The sequence below is a fragment of the Etheostoma cragini genome, chromosome 15 (assembly GCF_013103735.1).
Source record: "Etheostoma cragini isolate CJK2018 chromosome 15, CSU_Ecrag_1.0, whole genome shotgun sequence".
Lineage (NCBI taxonomy): Eukaryota > Metazoa > Chordata > Actinopteri > Perciformes > Percidae > Etheostoma > Etheostoma cragini.
Window position 1 is genome coordinate 5,812,988 of NC_048421.1, and position 16,083 is coordinate 5,829,070.

At 38.4% G+C, this 16,083-nt stretch overlaps 1 long non-coding RNA gene across 1 annotated transcript in view; it reads left to right on the forward strand.

Annotated features, from left to right (window-relative positions):
* The window catches only part of LOC117957541, a 21,826-nt gene extending 6,294 nt beyond the window's left edge, over positions 1-15,532 (forward strand). The window contains exons 2-3 of the long non-coding RNA XR_004659530.1: positions 8,589-8,595; positions 15,432-15,532. This is a non-coding gene — a long non-coding RNA (uncharacterized LOC117957541). The remainder of the gene's footprint in view (positions 1-8,588; positions 8,596-15,431) is intronic.
* Positions 15,533-16,083: the final 551 nt, after the last annotated feature.

Genomic DNA, 16,083 nt, shown 5'->3' on the forward strand with positions numbered 1-16,083 from the left:
CCCCCCCCCCCCCCCCCTACAAAGAATCAAAAGAATGAACCTCCCCTATTTTCTTTCAGTGGTCAATTCCATTAATACCAAACTGTCCCTTAGATGATATTTAGTGACTCAACAATGTCTTTTTCAAGATTAAAAAAAAAACCTGGCACTATCTAGTACATCCTGAACTACCTGTTATTAAAATACTGAAATATCTTAACCCTGATGTCCGTTAAGGAAACCATTATTACCTTCTAAATTCACTTAAAGTAAAGAAATTAATTTTCATGTGAAGGCGACATCCAGAGTCTAGTTAAAAAGCTGGGTATGTGTCACTTCAAATTCTTTTCCCAGAAATGTTATGGAGAGCTAGCAGGGTTACGAGTGCATTAAAGTGCATTAACCCTGGCTTGTAAAGATCTCATGGTTCAAAGAGCTGTGAGTGGTGGCCTTGTAAGTAAAATATAATGGTACCATAGTTCTGACATTTAAGTGCAGAGGCAGACAGTTTGTTGTTCTCAACCTTTGTTTTTCCTCCATCTGGTTGTCTTTTTTTTCCTGTGATACATAAAGGCTCTATGACTCAAATGTTACAACTGTATCCTTATATTGCAAAACAGGAGAATATATTCCCCAATGCTTTTTTACAATCCATTGATGTAGTGAAAGGTTTTAGCAAGGGCACCTCATGGCCACATCCACTTTGGATGCTTGGAGGTTAACAAAAACCATGCTTAGGCTGCTTGTTGTTTTCTGTCTGTCCACAGCAACACATATGTGAACAAGCAGCAAGAAATGAATGGATGGCTGGATTGCTAAGCAGGGTGAAAACATACTGTATATTGTTGAGGCCCTTCAGTAAATACAGCCTGCTGCAGAGTGCAAGCAGTGGGCAGAACAGGTTTATTTGCTGGTGGTATGTACTGTAATTTACCTCCGTCCAGCTCCTAACTGCTATCAGACACCGTTTTGTGTGTAGGTGTTTGTGTCAGTCGCCATATGGAAGAGGTGCTTTTGTTTGTATCGTTGGACTCATTTCATATGATTAAGCATGGTATCCTGCAGAGTTTTGCATCTGTTGTTGTTTGTGTCCTATTCAGTATGTGCCGTCTGAACAGTAGAGCGATAATAATTGAAATGGCTGTTGGCTCTTCGGATGCATCACTATAATAAGACAAATGTTTTATGACTTTTGGCTTGCAATTGTTTTACTGTTGTACATATTACAGAAGGTTGTGAAAAAGAATAATACTGTAAATTCTGCCTTTTTAAGATTTTAAATAAATATTTTATTTATGTGCGAGCCCCATTTTGAAAAGTTCATAAAATAATTATAGTACAATCTATTTTACTTGCAATTTTTGCCATTAGTATTTTTGGACCCACTGTACATTTCCTAATGTAGTGCAAATCTGGATTAGAACTTTTCATATGTTACCACCCTTGAGTTACTGCAAAGATTAGGGAGATGTGCTTGTTGGGTGTCTCACCTTGTTGTCGGTATCCAGATAGTATAAATAGAAACTTAAATGCTTACAAATTATTTACTTGACTGGCACTGTTAACCAAGTCCATTGTAATCTGAAAACCTGATTAACATTTCCTAAGGGCAGTATATAGAAAAGGTCTCCCACCATGCAGCTGTGCCAGTTTTAAAAGTAATTTAACTGCATTTAAACTGGTAGTTAAAACTGGTTTTAGTTATTTAATAGGCCATAAGATGGTTTGCATTTGCTTAAACATTTCCTTTTTTTAATTTAGAGCAGTGTAAGTACATAACCCTAATTTGAACTGATAAATTATGCTTTGTTGTATTATTTAAAGTACACGCAAGAGACAGAAAGAGGGTAAGACAGAGAGCGAGAGGATGACCTCAGCCTGTCGGTTCACTCTGTAGAGCTGATCGAGTAGTTCACAATCCTCGTAAAATGTGAACTCTGATGACATGCCATTAAAATGATTGTATTTTAGATCAAGCTCTCATTGCAACACTCATAGGTAGCACATAACCTGTATGAAATCTTGCAAAGCTATCATCAGTGTCATGACTATCAGTGTCATAAGTTGATAGTCCTCTGTTCCGCCTCTTGCTTCTATGTGATCGAATAGATCGTTGTGTCAGCTGCAATCAAAAAGTCACCATGTCCGGATCAGACACTTTCTTACATCTAAACTTAGATTCCCTTTCTGCCTGTGTGGATCAAAGGTTCCAGGCTGAGATGGGATTATTCTGAAGGGAAAGGTGCAACTAAAGGATCTACATAAAATCAGACAGATTAGAGTTGCAGAGGAAGACTTTATAGTGTTAAAATGCAATTACTTGTTAAATGGATGTTAGGCCTGCACGATATTGGAAAAATCGTACATTGCGATATTTTTTCCCCTTGCAATATATATTGACATCTACATAGAAGAAAAAAAATGTAAAGGATCTTTTCTAATGTGAACCATTCTTTGTTAAACTTCAATGCTTTACAATCACCGAAGCAAGTAAGCGCTGTGACTAACGTTACTCTTCTGAAATGGTTTTGGAGAGGGAAATTAGGTAGAAAAACGCTGGTTGACTAGCATGCCACCACTGTATTCATATAATAATCAATCAAGGCTAACGTGAATGACCGTGACGGCATGTTGCTTCCTCTAAGTTTCAGGTTGTGGTCGACTAGCGTGACCTGCTCGTTAGTTTGATAAATGGATCCGACCTGCATGTCACGCGCACTAACAACAAACTGTGTATGTGTCGGATGGTAATAATCATGTAAAAGGAGAACGGCGAAAGTTTACTTTTCTATCAAGCAGCGAAAAAGGATTAGCGTAACATTGCAACGTCCTGCGATGTGACTATCGCGCATGCTCATTGCGATGTCTAAAACAAGATATTGTTCAGCCCTTTTTGTAATGTCACATGCTAGACATCTACTGTACATTTAATTGTTTGTAGAGTCCCATCACTTGCCAGTGCAACCTGATTGCACCTGCTATTTGATGGCTGCCTCTGATCCTTTCACGATCCTTCCATCAGGGGATCATTTAAGATGGATTCCCCCGTCTCTCACCTTTCCCACTTTAAATGGCACATTTGGAAATCATCCATTAGGTTGTATTATCTGCTTGCATCTTCTCTCAATTTAGTGTTCACTGCCTGTGCAGCAATAAAAAATCACTAGTCTTTCGCCTTAGGTGAGTAGATTGCTTGATGTGCAGAATTTCATTCTCACGCTCCCTGGGGCTGTACCACTAACACGTAATTTCAGTGTGAATAGTTTTCCAGAGGACTGTGAGGTCCTTCCTGCAGAAAGATGCAACTCTACCGTAACATGTAACGGTATTATCTCTTGGTTGTGTTGGGTTGTACCGCAGCGGTTTGTTTACCTGCCGTGGTTAAAAACCACAAGCCACATATTGCTGTGACACTGAACTTTTTCAGATCACTGCAGTCAGATATAAAAATGATCACTTTCATAACTCTTGTTTGCTGTCAAACTCATCTGGGCACATTGTAGGAAAACAGCAATACAAACATTTCTGATATAAGACATTGCTTCTTTGAAAGAATTACACCAGAAGATTGTGATTGGCAACAACATGGTTGACAAAATGTTGCTTTTGAGTTGACTTTAATAGGGAATTTGGCCTCCAGCTTTGCCCATTTCTAATTAAACTCAAAGCTAATTTGGTGTTCTATAATGTAAATTGTTTGTCCAAAGACTGGTTGTCTATGCGTTGGCTTTTCCCATCCCAAGTATCTCATACTGTATATCTAAATAAATGTGTTGTAATTGCCTGTGCAGGTGTACTGTATTGAGTTAATGTTAATGAAACCATCAGGATCAAGATGTTTTGGGCTCTAATCTGTGAAGACAGCAGGGAAGAAGCATCGCACAAGCATTTATACGTGTTTTAACAACATTTGCTGTTCTATTTAGCAACAACTTATACGGTAAAAATGGGTAATTTTGTTTCATAAAGCAGGTATCAATAAGTGGTCACTGGTTCCTACTCGGTACAGTGTAAGAAAACAAGACTTTGGGGAACGAAGGAGGAAATTGCCCAGTTGTTCACCTTAAACACCAAAGAGCTCTCCTCTTTTTTTCTTCTCCCTCAAACTTCCTTTTCCATCTTACCTCTGATTTGTGCTTCTGAGCCAGTGCGATGGACAGATATAAGAGCAGAGCCAAGGGGATGATGGGTTTTCTCTCCTGCAGCACAAATTAGCAAGACCAGGGTTCAATTATGCACAGTGGTGGTCATGGACACTGTCATAATGAGGGTCAGTGGGGCAGGCTCTTCAAATGGCTAGCACTGCAGTGTAGCTATACATGAGAGGTCCTGTACAGGGAAAGACATTTTCCTAACTCTACCAATTTCCTATTAATCACAACGGAGCTGTAGCTTAATTGCTGTCAAACAGTCCAGTCAGGAGGACCCCATGTCAGGAAAAAAGACTCATATTGCGCATTAAACACAGTGTGGTCTTGATGTGTTCTTATTGAATTGCTTCTCATTATCATGTTCTCTCACACTCTGCTTTGCCTCTCTACCAGTGTGCTCTTCCACTAATCAATAGTGTTGCTAAATTTGTCCGGAGAATAGCCTTAACCAGCCTCTTACATGGAATCCCATTTTGATCCACTCAGATAATTGGTGCAGATACAATACTCTGGTATATATCTATACATCGCAGGTATCATTAGAGGTGAGTCATGTGAGTATGGTGGCTGTAAGGGGAAACATGAGACTGAGATAAAGAGGACGGTTATTAAAAGAAGCTCTGGTGCAGGAGTGCAGTAGAGGATGACAGGTTGTGAAGAATGGATAAAGATTTAAAGCCAAGCGAAGGAGGGAAGAGAGTTTCTGTTGAATCCCAGATTCCGACTGAGCCACTGATCCTGCTCTCTTGTGGTATCTGCTTTGTCTGCTAGATCTCAGATGTGCTAATGGCGCTAAGGCATTGCCAATGTAGTGATTAGAGATGGCCCCATACCATTTTTTGCTTCCCATTACCGATTCCGATACCTGAACTTGAGTATCGGCAGATACTGACTACTGGTCCGATACCAACATGTCATACACAGTATCTTATTATTTTAACAGCTGTAGACTACTCTCCCTGTTTGGATGTGATATGATTTCTATATTTGTTATCGGCCTTTATTACGTGGTATCGGATCGGTGCATAAACTTCAGTACTTCCCAATACAGATACCAGAATTGTATGCAGTATTGGAGGCCATACCGATACTGGTATTGGAATCGGAACATCTCTAGTAATGATTCTAATTCTAATGTGTGTGCAGGTACGGAGGCTTGCATAAGGGTTCACACCCTTGCTAAAGTTGATTAAAAAGAGGAAAAAAAAATATCTTTGGAAATTGATCTTAATGCCTTAATTCAAAAAGATTAGGAAAATCCAACCTTGTAAGAACATCAATTTTCATTGTAAATGAATAATAGTTATTTCATGGATCCAGGATACAATGCATCCTGACAAAATTCCCTTGGCCTTTGGAATTAATCTAACCCCATATCATCACATACTTTCCACCATACCTAAAGATTGGCATGGTTAGCTTAAAAGCTGGTTTGATTTGCAGAGATGATATTATGAAAAGTTCCCCATGCCTTTCTCTACGTATGGTGAAGGGTATGTGATTATAGCCACATTATGTTCATCATTTGATTAAGATTTATTGAAAAATAGCATTGGTGGATTTTTTTCTGTGCCTACGTAATTTCCTGATTGATTGTACGTGGCTGTTCCTGTGTGCGTGATTTTTCACATACTGTGCTCTATCATTTGCAAGAGACTAAAGCGAGCTCTGCCGTTTGCTCCTGATCAAAGCCTAAATGAGACAGGGATGTTGTCAGTTATGTTTTTTTCTTTTCCCCATTTGTGCACATTTGATGTTTCTCACCACAAAACCAGAGAGTAAAGCACGGCTGTCTTCAGCTTTTGTACGCAAGAAGAACTGAGCCTCGAAATGATTTACTGATGAAAGCTATCGGCGCAACCCTCACCATACAGGGAGCCTTGAGAATAACGTTGCATCAGAGCCTTTTGTGACAAAGGAACAATGTTTCTGAGTCTAAGTTGACTTAAGATGAAGTTACAACTGGAAATAAGGGAAGAATGTGAATTTCAACTTTACCTCAACAATAATTATGCACACAAAAAATCAACTTTATATGAGATAATGATGACTCATCTTGGTGTTCATTTACCATGACAGAGGTTGATCCGCGTAGGTGTGGTGAAGCATAGTTATACATTCAGGTGATGAATTTATACCAAGCATCTATTAACTGTTTCTGTAATGATCAGACGATTAAATGGCATAGAGGCAACTTTGCTTTAGAACTGAAGCGTATAGTCAATCAACAGATAATTAATGAATAGCTATTTTAGTTATTAAATTCCAGTGATTTTTATTATTTTTCATTCAAAAATACCAAAAATGAATTTGATACAGGTTTCTCAAACTCAAGGAGCTGATGCTTTTCTTTTTCATATGATCCTAAACTGAATTTGTTTAAGAGTTTGCACTTTTGGTTGGATGATTAAAGGCATTCTCAAAATATGATGTTGGCCTGAGAAACCTATTACTTAGTTTCAGCCAGTGTCATTGCAGGTTTCTGTTTATTGTGTAGAAAGTGGGGCTGTCAAAATAACGCGTTAATTTTGATTCATGAATTTGAAAAAAAATAACGTGTTAAGCAGCATTTCCTCAGCATATTAGGACTTATTGTTGATTGTTGTGGTCATTATTTCAACAGTGGAAATGATAAAGTTTTTAACTTTAATTTTACTAATTTAACTATTTTAAATACTTTGAGTGCAAATATGGAAGTTTTGAGCATCCTCTTCGAAACAATATGGGCTTGGATGTTCTCAAACAACATGCAAAATGTACCTTGACTTCACATTGCAGCACGTATGACTCTATGCATACAAAATCTTGTAATGTCAGACCAGTTCACCTCTTACATTTGATCCCTCTAATTAAAGCATATTGCTTCTATGCAAGCTTTAAGTTGGATAATAACCCAATTTATTTCTTCAGTTCGGCATATTAAGCTCAGAATGCTGTTGCTGACACTAATACTTCACTCACTCACTCACTCACACTAACCTAACAAGCCATGGCTATCCACGTTGTTTGGATGAATTGCCTCCTCATCCTCCAGTGACACACTGTTGGCAAGTCTAAGCTGGACAGCATTTGTCATTGGGTCTAGCACTCAAAAGGCTAAATTGTCATGTTTGTGCACAGTATAACTCAGAAAAAGGAATTCTCACAAACATGGCTAGTCACCAATGTCAATGAACCCCTTCTCACATTCACACATCCACATGATCCTCAAGAGGTAGACTGAACTCTTTAAATACAATTGTACGTAATTGTATTCTGAACAAAACTTAGATTAGTGCTAGCTATCTCATCTACACTAGAAACATTTGGACAACAATAAGGAACCCTAAAACATTATAATAGTTGTTGGGACACAAAAGAATAAATGTAGCCATGTTTTCATAAGTCGTCTATTGAATGAGAGCCACAACAGCCGTGCCGGCCTTCTCCCCAAGGACACCCCATTGCTTTTTTTTAAATTTGTTCTAAAAATCCCTGTGCACACTTGTGTGTGCATCTGCTTTGTGGGTGGCACTGTAATCTATTATGTACTAACTCCCTCTCATCTGCAGACTATATTAATTTGTGAGAGCTCTGCACCCATTTGTTATTTAGAGAGAGAGAGAGAGAGAGAGAGAGAGAGAGAGAGAGAGAGTGCAGCCTACAGGAACACAACTTTAGATTGTTTGAACTGATGAAGGGCCCAATGGAGTGTCTATTATAAACCTACGTAGAACTGTGCTGCGTGAAGTGTTTGACCCTCTTGTGTGTTATATAATTGCACTTTGCCCATACAGTTCACACCTATAAGGGCCTATTTTGTGGTTTTGTTTTTGGATTCAGATGTACTGAAACCATTTTGTGAAGAAATGGTAGGAAGATCAGACATGGAGCCAATACAGGGAGCACACACAGGGAGCAGATCAGACAGGGAGCACATACAGGGAGCAGATCAGACAAGGAGCACATACAGGGAGCAGATCAGACAACAGAGCAGCATTGCACACAAAATGCCGTAAGTGCATCTTCACAGTTAAACTGCAAAAAAAACTTCCCACATACCGTCCCGGTCGGTGGAGGCGGAGTGCGCTGCTTGCAAAGCTAGCACATTTTTTTCAGTGTCTAAGTGTGCTGGAGATCTCAACACTCACATGGACGTGGAAAAACCTTCTCTTATTACATTGAAAAGAGATATTTAGTTGAAGCTGGATTTTGAAGCTGACACAAAATTAGGTCATTTTTAGAACATTGTTTCACATTTATCTATTTATTTATTTGAAGAGAGCTGTTATTTTGTTACAGGTTGTTAGACATTTTATTTTATTACATACGTTTTATTTTTATGCCACAGAAGCATAATAAAGCATGTTCATTACCTCTGGGAAGCCTGTCTTAATTTGTGTTTCGAGGCCTGTCCAAGTTTCCTCTTTTTTTTTTTGGAAGTCAAAATATTGTCACCCTATTCCAGTAAGAGCCAAGCATTTAGGTGAAGGAGTTTTAGGGTTTGTGGCACCAGCTCAGCCGCTACAAAACTGTAAACTTCTCTGTACAAAACTGTACACATTGTGTCTATTGAGTGCACATTTGCCACAGGAACTATATACATGTACAAGGAGAATACATTTGAAACCCATAACTGATGGAGGAAAAATCCAATATGTGCTGTGCAGATTTGCCTCTTGTTTTAGGGAATGCTAATCACACTGCTAGGCGCTGTCCATTTGCATTGTATTGCTGACATGTTTGCTCATAAATACGTGATTTGATGAAACTGAGTAAGCCACGAAGCAATTTAGTGTTGAATAAGCTGAAAGGAAGCGGAGGCTAGAGGGGTACAATCTTGTTAGCATGTTGTATTATACACACCAAAGATGAGCTAAAAGCAATTGTGTGTTCTCATTAACAGCAGGCTGTTTGAAATGTGTTGCTGTTCGAGGAAAGAAAGGATGATGACACAGAGAGGAAGGTTGACTTAACATCATGCTTCTTTTGGAAATCTAAACTAAACCAATTTTATAGTACTGAAATTAAACAAGTACATACAGAATGCTTATAGCAGATGTAAAGTGCTCAATTAAAACTTCAATTAAAATCAAAAATATTTTTAATTTTATCATTTTGTCATTGACTCTCAGATTTACTAGTTTCTAGAGTTTAGAATACAATTCTCTATATAGTCTTCCCTCAATCACTGCTTTTGTATCTACATACAATATACTTTAGCATATTTAGCTTGTTTCTTTTGTTGTTTTTTGCAACACAGTTGTTTGATCTTTGTTCAGGCTCCCCGTTGTGGTTGGACTCGGACAGAAAATCTCTAGATAGAGTCTTTATTCATCAACTTTGTAATAATGGATTTAGCTTCCCTGCACACCATTTCTGTTGGTGATATAGTGTATAACAACACTTTTAAACATAGTTAACCAGGGAAATGGCACTGTTGACAGCACTATTCAAGCAGTTTTAATCACTTTTTACAAGGCTTAACATAAAAAAATCCCCATGGAGAGTTTTGCTGGCCACTTCTACATTTTTACTGGCTCTAAAAGAAAAATCAAAGGTGTGATTGGCAAACAACCAAAAATATAGGAAAATATATACGCTTACTTACCATGAAGCTTCAGAAAATGGTTATAACCTAGCTAGCCACTGCCAATGTATGTTGTGCCATAAGCAGTAAAGCCAGACCAAGGGTCATCAACTACATTTTTCCAAAGGCCAGAATTTTTTTAAGCAGACACTCTGGGGGCCGGACTTTCATATAAAGATAATAAAATGTATTTATACCTAATATGCATATCTTGTTTGATATTTCACTTCCTTACTAAGTTATTGCTGTATTATTTTTACAGGTATTAGTGTCAGCAAACACCTAAAACACTGGAATAGGCTACTTAACTAGAAAATGATCTTGACTGGAAAATGATCTCAGAATGGGGGGCAGTTCACTGGAGGATGGTTAAAGTCTCTGATTACTCAAACATTGTTGTAGTATGCAGTGTCCTGATTGGTGGAAAATGCTTCCAAAGTTTTGGAAAACAGCAGCTTTAATGATGAATGGACTTATAAGCAGGCTATCAATCATCCTGTATGTCTCATTTGAGATATGACAATGCGTTGCCATTGCTTACAGTATGTCAAGCCCTGCTTATTATCCCAAAAGTGAATATTATGTAACAAAATGAGAACTTGACCAGAAATTGCTGATACAATGATTTTGGATTGTAACCTGGCCCTCCACAACGGCTGGAGCAATGTCCTGGGATTAAGGTAAACTACTGCTTTGCCAATATCACACACAGGATCACTTGCTAACATATTTATATGGTCTCAGTCAAACCACTCAACTCTGACTAAATATTTTGGTATTTCATACCACAAAGAGTCTTTAAGTTTATTCCAAATACAGAAGGTAGCTACTCAGGCTTTGTTTGAATTTACCTTGACCTACCACTTTCATTGCCAATATCGCTCATCGTCTTCATCAAGGTTAAATTACAACCGCATCTAAGCAGCGGATTGTTTTAGTATTCATTGCATTTTTTTTTTTTATTTATTACATTTTTAGTATTTATTACATCCAGTATATGTGTAGCTGTCATAACACACATTTTAATTCACAACACTGACTGATCTCAGCATGGAGCAGACACATTGTCATCTGTGGGTGAGTGCATGAGTCACAGTGAAATCTCTAATGTCTATGTGAAAAATGAATTGACTTTTTTCATAGAGATACATCAACCATCTCTCTGCAAATTGACTGAAGTCATGAGGTTTTGGTCAGAGAATCTTGTGTCTCTTTCTCAAAACTCTGTAGTCAGGTAACATGATTGTAATTTAAGTTTCATTGCTGCAGTGAAAAGAAACTAGAATCTGAGTTACTGTAGCATTGGGAACTAGTTCAAGGCAGGATGGAGAACCCTGAGAGATAGTCGCTTGATATAGGAAGACAAGGCACACGTGTTTTGAGTAAGATGAGCGATCACTTGTGTGGAACTATTTTGATTGAGGTGGAATAAGTTTTGGAACAGTTAGGATCCGATGTCCTGAGGCTAGTCATGGAATTCTGGTGAATAAACTGCCCCCGACACAGTTGTCGGTGATTTGTTTTTTTTGACTTAATCACAGTTGTCTTTGACCCACTGTGTCACTGTTTTCATCACATTATGCCAGATGAAATGCAGGCAGTGCAGACCTAAGCAGTTAAACTGCTGGCTTTTAGATGAGAGGATTATACCTGTTCTTAATTCCCAAACTGTGTGCCAGAGGAGAGATTTGCATAATTCTACATAACACTCCCAGTGCACTCTGACATGAAGGACACAGGGTACCACAGAGTGCTCCAGTTAAAAGCAAAAAAAGTTATCTTAAATACGGCATTCTTTTCTTTCAAGCAAAGGTTAGTGTCTCCTGTATTTGTAAGTTTCACAACAATCTTGACAGTTGGATGAAACAATTAATTTGACATGAACTTCATTTAACCTGCATCTGTATAGACGGACACTCTGCTGCATGCCAGCTGATGTAAACACAGACTGCTGGAAATGATTTAAAAGGCGTTAGTTACAGCTGTTATAAAGTACAATTTACATACAGTGTGTAACAGGCTGAAACTAATAAATACTTTAAGTATAGATTAATCTGCCATTCATTGGATTTGTTTCTCTCTGCACTGTGAGCTTGCAGTTAGCCTATTGTTTCTCTTTCAGTGAATCAAATGGTTGCTTGCTGGAAAATAATGGGGTAACATTTCTATTATGGTAAAGACAATAACTGCACTACAGCGACCGATGATTGATGTGTAGTTTCAGGCTCCTGCGAGCTGTGGGTCCTCCTGAGAGATCTGATGAAGCTTAACTATTTGCAGGGTGCTGTCAATGCATTGAGCTAGCTAGCATTAAAAGTCACCTTGTGCAGAGAACCACTATAGACGCTAAAAGCTACACTATTAAATATACTTGTGTGGATATGCATGATCTACATACTACTACATTACTATTAGTGCTCTCAAATGATTAAAATGTGTAATCACGATTAATCACATTGTCATAGTTAACTCGCTATTGAGCACACATTTTTATCTATTCTAAATGTCCCTTAATCTTGGTGTGTCCCATTATTTATTTTTTTCTCATTTTAATTCTCTTAACATGGAAAAGTGGATCGGCTCGCTTTGTGCAAATGTTTTAATGAAAACAACATTAGCATATGGCCTACTGTAGTGTTCATTTTCACACGTAGCATTCACACTTTGAGCAAATAATCTCTCACACAGTGTAACACTGTACATCAATAAAAGAGTGAAAAAAAATACTTCAACGGGGGAGAGAGTTGATATTAGCTGTGTGCTTGGCGATCAAATGGTTTTCCATACTGTAGCTCAGTCCACAACGACAAAACACCCAGATCACTTTGGTCTTGTCAGTTAACTATTTGGCAACTTTTAAAAAGTAAACTTTCCATTCAGAATCTTATTGGCATCCATTTCGGCGTCTCGCACTCGCCATACCGTAACGTTACTACTCTTTGGCCGGCTCGCAAGCCCAAACAAGTGTGTGTGGCGTGCCGGTTTTATTTCCAGTCTCACTAGATCCGGTGTGGTGTTGAAGTTTTTCTAACGTTAATAGTTGTTGCAACAGCATGTGAGGAAAAACTACAAAGTTTTTTAGGCCAAAAAGAACGTTAATTTCGCGATAAAACAATGTACGCTGTTAAAATGGGTTTGCGTTAACGTTGTTAATAATGCATTTAACTGACAGCTCTAACTAATTCATGTGCCCAAAGAAACACACACAGAGACGTACAGTACATCCTCACTACAGGCCTTCTTTAGCATTACCCCACCCCCCATACTCCTGTCGCAGAGGGAACCTAATTGTGCTAAAACCTGTAGTTTTCAGAAGCCACATCCTTTGTTCCACACAACACAGGAACACATAAGGGTACCCGAGCCCCGACTCAAACGAAACCCGACTTTCTTAAAATTTTCTTGACAAAGCCACTTGCCCTGAAAGGAAGACCCAAACCGAGGATAAGACAGAAAAGGGCAAAACTGAGTGTGTGACTTTTATCAAAGGATACTGCAGATTTTGAATGTGCATAAAGGTTAGGCAGAGTAAATGGTGGTGGACTACTGCTATCCTGAAGTCCCAAAGCACCGTTTCATGCCATTCTTTTTACAGAGAGCTTCTATAACCTCTCCTCTCCTTCTGTCACTTATCTCTGGGGGCTAATTTAGTGGTGGCGTAGAGATTTGGCTTATTCTCTATTTCCTAGTACACTTACAATCCAACCAAACAATGAATTCCTTTTCTTTTATGCTGCACTGAACAAATGTGGTGTGCTCTAGCAGTCGGTTAATAAGCTATTTGATTTGCATCCTTTATTGATTTATGGTGTATTTATATGCACGCTCAGTGTGTGTGTTGGAAAGTGGCAAACCACCTACAGCTTTACATCACAGCAACATCTAATTCATTAGCACAGCGACGCTTCCAGTGAGAGCTGACACAGGGTCACTTATGAGGTTTTTGCTCTCCATGATATCAGCAATTAATTGAAGACAGATTATATCTCGGACAGTATAAAATGGCTGTTGTCCATTAGTGTAACGATGGTCCTCTATGTAGTCTCGAGTGTAAATTAGCGTGATGTGATGTGCTTTTCACATGATTTGATCATTTTATCTTAACACACAGCAGTGTCATGCAGTAGAAATTTTCATTTTGTGTGTGTGTAGTATAAACATTTTCTTATATTGTACTACACTCATATACAGCTTAAAATGTTTATGATACTTTTCTTTTTATAACCACATTTATTTTTAAGAACAGAAGAGCTTTTTGGTTGCATGCCTGCATCAAAAGAATATACTGGCCTTCTGGAAAATACACTTATTTGCTTTGAAAATTACTTTCATGCATGATTTATAGTGATGCAATCCTAATTAAATATGTAAAATGAGAGTTAGTAAAAAGTTGAATTTGGGAAATATAACTATAACTAATTTCTCTCTTTCTCTCTCTGCAGGTTGCTCATTAAGTGTACTATAGGGTGTTCCGAGTTTGTGTGTGAACCTCCCCAGCTCTGCATTCCTATGCTGCAGAATGTGAAGGAAAGATGGGACAGTCATTGCCAGAGGAATGTTCTACACCATGTGAAGCAAATGACTGTGCTATTCTAGTCTCCCTGTCAGAGAACACTATATTCGGGAAGGCACATAACTTTTCACAAAACTTTTTAGTTTTATCCTCTGGAGTCTGTGGCAACTATTGTAGAAAAAGTTACTCCACAGCATAGATAGTAACCTGTAATTGGCACATTTTGTAGACAAAACAAATTTTCAAGAAAATGATGACCTATTGTTAGTTGCAGCCTAATATCTCAGGCTCCATTTCTTGGGTGCATTTCCTGCCTTAAAATTAAAAGTGTCATGGCATGAATGTTTAATACTCATTATGGTAAAAATATGGTTATTGTGTTAGGTTACACTTTACTGAAAGTTATCTACATGACCGTGACATGACACTCTCATGAACGTGTCATAAACATGAACAAGTCTTTTTCGGTCACTCAGTTTTGTCATGACAAGTTAGGGTTAGAGTTCTTATATAATCTTAGATACCTTCAAGTAAAGTGTTACCTTCTGTTATTCCAAATATATTGTTGTAATTCCATTGCAGGAAATGTATTTCATAACCCATCGACCCATTGTGTGCAATGAAATGAAGCGCGAAACACTTGCATCAGCTTATAATTCTGCTCCTTCCCAAATGTCCTTTAACAACACATTGACTCATTTGTCTCAGTTAAGAAGACAAATACGGTAGCAAAGAAATCAAATTTGACTTCTCACCCCAAAAAAAGTCCATAAAGGGTATTGCTCTTGTGTAACTTTTCCCACCTTCTGTCCATTGCATGTAAACACTTGTGTCCTGTTTTGACAGTTTGTTTTTGTGAAAACCTCTCACAGTGTACCCAGAGCGGCTCCTGGTGCCTGAGGTCATGGATTATTCATGGAATATGGTTGGAGATGACGCAGTCCCTTTTTGTATGTCTCATACTGCAGGGAGCGTGACAGGGCCGGTTGCATCAGGTCAACAGAAAAACATGTCCAGCGTTCTAAGTTCATAATCAGGAAGGATCGAGTTAGTGATGAATTAGTTAATACTAATCAGTGATTTCCCCCGGTTTGTGGAACATTTGGATGCCCATATTAACCGGGGGGGGGGGGGGGGGGGGGGGGGGTTAGGGGGCCTTGCTCAAGAAGATGTGATGTTTTTCAATTTAAAAAAAGGGCAATATCCCCTCATTTTGAAGTATTATTATCATTACCATATCTGGGTCTAAAACTTTGGAAAATCTAGATCAGATGAATAAATAAATGACACTCAAAAAGCTGAAGGACCAACCTTGCTAAAGAAGTCCACTGGTGACCAACTACAATCATTAGATCTGAGAAAATTCATCTAGTAAATTTTGATGCTCACATTGATTTTACATTCATTTGTTTTAGGTGGTGCCAAAACAAAAGCTTGGGTGCTGCACATAGCCTTATAATGGTAGGGAAAACGTTGCTAATAATACGGTGGTCTAAAGCTCTTGTGTTGTCCTCCATGTTTGCCTCTGTGCTCTGCACCCACAGACTACATGGTAGCAGGAATAGTGGAATAAAAAAGGTGCTTTATTTTGTTGTGGTTTGAAATGATGAAATAATCATGTAACGTCTGGACCAGTTGTTTGGTAGTTTCTTAAAAAGGTGGATTGAGCAGGTTCACTTCCTCCCCCCCCCCAATCAGGTCTCATTAGTGATGAAATTCTATAGAAGATTCTAGGAGCTTACAAGTGCCGCACAGAGAAGCTTGTAATTTTCTTACATTGCAACTAGTTACACATACTGTTCACATACTTTAAGCTTAATCAATGGGCCTGTATTCTCACTATTTTAGGTAGAAAAACAATGTGTGTTGGA